The sequence below is a fragment of the Schistocerca cancellata genome, chromosome 2 (assembly GCF_023864275.1).
Source record: "Schistocerca cancellata isolate TAMUIC-IGC-003103 chromosome 2, iqSchCanc2.1, whole genome shotgun sequence".
NCBI classification, from domain to species: domain Eukaryota; kingdom Metazoa; phylum Arthropoda; class Insecta; order Orthoptera; family Acrididae; genus Schistocerca; species Schistocerca cancellata.
Genome location: NC_064627.1, coordinates 727,618,165 through 727,622,529, shown reverse-complemented (window position 1 = coordinate 727,622,529; position 4,365 = coordinate 727,618,165). Strand labels below are relative to the sequence as shown.

Below are 4,365 nucleotides of genomic sequence, written 5' to 3'. Positions count from 1 at the left end.
AAGTAGCTACTAAGCCTCGGTTTCCGGTCGGCCGATGACTGCAGATGCTGCAAGATAAGATGGTTTTGATTGGACATACATTTCTAACTGCAAATATACCCCCGTCTAAGACTCCCACTAGTTTAAAGAAACCACTTTACCCAAACTGAGACAGTGATGTTGTTGTCCAAACATCTCAAACTTTTCATGTATAATGTAGATTCCTCCCTTTCATACCAGTTATTTTCGAAGACAGAAGAAATCGTAGCGCCCACCCGTTTTCACATCAATAAGATATCGTTAGTGGTAAAAATGGTATACAATTGCATGGCTTAGATATATTCCGTCTAAGTATTCTCTCATCAGGTGAAAAATATCGGTGGTTATCAGCTTAACATCTGCTACATCCGGTATCAGAGGACTAGTATATTAAACTCATTTTTGTAATATGACAGAGTGCTAAGAGCATGCGCTACCTCTGTCATAGGACGCCTCATCAATTTCGAAGTCTCTTAAAGTAACCAAATCATTCGTCACCTAAGAAGTCTCTTAAGGTAGCAGCACAAAGGAGATGTAAATAGCAGTTTCATACTAAATATCACTTTACAAATTCGTAATATAGCTTATTTTATTACTGTGGTCCTCTCTATCTATGCAGGTGGGAGACTGAAATTTCGTTCAAAGATCTCGCAGCAACAAAAACACCCCTCAGTACCACTCCAACTCGAAAATCCTATTTGTACAACTCTCGTCCTCGCTTCCACCCTCCTGGCGGCATGTCATTGATATGAAATTGATTGACTGATTAATTAAATTCATCATGTGAGTAACTTTTTCCGGCAGTCGGATTACACACGACAGGTAGCTCAAATGGAAATTCCTGGAGTGAAGACGATGTTCTTTTCGAGGAACACTATTTTGAGCTGACATTTGAAGCTGACGGAAGACGGTTTCTACTGACACCAACATACATATCCTGTAAGGACCATGAAGACAAGATAAGAGAAATTAGCGCTCATATGGAGGCATTTGCGAGTGGAATAGCAAATGAAATGACTATTAATGATGTAGGTACCCTCCGCCACACATCTTACGATAGCTTGCAAAATAAGCATATAAATTTAAATGTAAATTTAGTCTTCCCTTTAAGACGTTACACCATCCATTTATAGGTACACAAAGCTCATGGAAAAACGTTGAGGTCATTTATAGAGGAAACAAAAGACGGAATTTCTGCTGCTCGTTGCTCTCGGTAAAAATCTTCGCATTAGCCCCTGAATTTCTCACTGCAGTCAGTTCGTGAGAGGTATGCGACAGATTGTTACGTTTGCCCAAAACACTTAGAAGAAGCGGTATAGTGCTCACCTCTCAACTCCACTTTCGTCAGAGTATCGTTTACATGCCACATTCTCACAAATCTTCCAGTTTTCGATCTATAGCATTTGAATCCACCTGATTAAATATTGTTTCCCCACAAGTCGCAGACCCCTGATAATTCTCTCGAAATGCCATCACGTTGCGGCAGCACTGTTCCTTTCGTTAGATGATGATGATTAGTGTTTTAGGGCGCACAACAGCGAGGTTATCAGCGCCCGTTCCCGAAAGTTCAATTCAGAGCCAAATGGTGAGGGAATTGGTATCGTTCAAATGGCAAGATTGGACACAGCACATCAAAACAGGGAGATAAAACTAAAAATAAAATAGCAGTACAAACAGGTAAAAATAATTAACGGTGGCTGAGTGACCACTTACAAACAATGGGTGACCAAACCACTGGACAGCACATTAAGACTTCAATCCCAGTATTTTGGGAATCCTTTCGTTAGAAGCTCGTGTAGTTCCATTAGTTAGAGTTCTGTGTGCTTGTCACTGACTAGGTAGGGAGCTATCAAAACGAGAAAAATAGCACAATAAATGCGTTTTTTTGAGTCATCAGTCATCTGAGTGGTCTGAGTGGGCTGCAACGAATTCCTATCCTGTGCCAACCTCTTCTTCTCAGAGCAGCATTTACAACGAACGTCCTCAATTATTTACTGGATGCACTCAAATCTCTGTATTTCTGTACAGTATTTGCCCTCTGCAGTTCCTTCTAACACCATGAAAGTTATTCCCTGATGTATTACCTGATGCCCTGTCATCCAGTCCCTTCTCCTTGTCAACGTTTTCCACATACTCATTTCCTATCTGATTCTGCGCAGAACCTCCTCATTGCTTATTTTACCATTCCACCCAATTTTCAACACTCGTCTGTAGCACTACATCTCAAATGCTTAAATTCTCTGTTATTTCGGTTTTCCCGAAGTCCATGTTTGAGTACCATACGGTGCTATGCTCGAAACATAAATTCTCAGAAATTTCTTCCTCAAATTAGCGTCTATGTTTGACGCTAGTAGTCTTCTCTTGTCCAGGAATGCCCTTTTAGCGACTGCTAGTCTGCTTTTCATGCCTTCCTTGTTCTGTCCGTCATTGGTTATTTTGCTGCATAGGTAGTAGAATTCTTTAACTTCATCTACCTCGTGACCATCAATCCTGTCATTAATTTCGTCTTACTTCGATTTTCTCTCAGTTCATGCTCTGTAAACATTAGGTTGTTCATTACATTCAGCAGATCACGTAATTGATGATGATGTGATGATGATGTTTGGTTTGTGGGGCGCTCAACTGCGTGGTTATCAGCGCCCGTACAATTTCCCAACCTTTGCTCAGTCCAATTTCGCCACTTTCCTGGATGATGATGAAATGATAAGGACAACACAAACACCCAGTCATCTCGAGGCAGGTGAAAATCCCTGACCCCGCAGGGAATCGAACCCGGGACCCCGTGCTCGGGAAGCGAGAACGCTACCGCGAGACCACGAGCGGCGGACATCACGTAATTCTTCCTCATTTTCACTCAGAAGAGCAATGTCATCATAGCATCGTATCTTTCACATACGGTCACGATGCATTTTAATCTTACTCCTGAAGTTTCCTTGTTGCTTATTCTATGTACAGATTGAACAGTAGGGGCGAAGACCACATTCCTGTCTACACCCTTTTTAATCCGAGCGCTTCGTTCTTGGTCGTCCACTCTTATCATTCCTCAGATCTTCGAACGTCTTGCAACATTTTATATTGTTGAACGCTTTTTCCAGGTCGACGAATCCTATGAACGTGTTTTGATTTTTCTTAGGTCTTACTTCCATTATCAGCCGGAATGTCAGAACTGAAGGGAAAAAAAAAGAAAGAGAGAATCTTACAGAGGGCTGTGGAAGTGACGTTGATCATTGGCCACCTGATCCAGTAGAAAAATAGTTGTATATTTAATGAGTCACCACATAACCTTGATATTGACATGCAGATGGTATTTGTTTTCAGTATTTCTGAAGAGAGAGACATGATCAAATCCTATCGAGTTCCCTACGAAGTAATATTAGCGAAGTTTTTGTAGTCAGTAGTTTCACTCCATTGGATGTTATAAAAATAATGATGAGAGACACAGATGGTATTTGTTTTCCGTATTTCGAAGAGAGGGACATGCTGAAATCCTACTGATAAAAGTAAGAGTGTGTGTGTGTGGTGTGTGTGTGTGTGTGGGAGAGAGAGAGAGAGAGAGAGAGCGAGAGAGAGAGAGAGATTGTGCTATCAATAAAGACTCTCACACCACTACAATGTCGTTTTTCTAGCCTAGTGATCATAGGAAAATGATATACGAGGTTAGGAAATGTATACGGGGAAATTTATAGACAGTCATTCGATACTGAAGAACTGTAGGTGCTATGCTTCTTCATTTGTTTGTGCAGTGAATGTGTATTCGGAATGGTTGTGAATTTCGTCCTCTATGCCATTGTTCTATTTCTCTCGTTGTTATAGCTCCCTGCATAGTCAGTGACAGGTGGATGACTATACAGTAAATAATGGAACTAGACAGCTATCTAACTAATGGAAATGTTGTCTGAATGTGATGGTATTTCGAGATACTTGTCAGGGGTCTGTGACTTGGCGAAGGACACCTATTACCGATCGAAATCTGATGGATCAAAATGATATGTATCGAAAACTGGAAAGTTAGTGAGAATATGGCAAGTAAGCGATTCTCTGACGAAAGGGGAGTTGGGAGGAGAGCTCTATACTGCGACTTCTAAGTGTTTTGGGCAAATGTACGACAACCTCTCACTTATCTCTCGCAAACTGACTGCAATAAGAAAATTAGGGGCTAAGATGAAGATTATTACCAAGAGACAATCAGCAGCAGAAGTTCCGTTTTTTGTTTTCTCGAAAATAAGGCACAAGATTATTACATGAGTTTTGTGTGTCTATAAATGGATGGAGTGATATCTTAATAGAAAGAGTAAATTTACATTTACATCTATATGCTTATATCGCAAGCCATCCTAATGTGTGTGG

At 40.8% G+C, this 4,365-nt stretch overlaps 1 pseudogene; it reads left to right on the top strand.

Moving 5' to 3' along the window:
* Positions 1 to 319: 319 nt before the first annotated feature.
* Positions 320 to 480, top strand: LOC126163318 (U2 spliceosomal RNA; annotated as a pseudogene).
* The last annotated feature ends 3,885 nt before the right edge of the window (positions 481 to 4,365 follow it).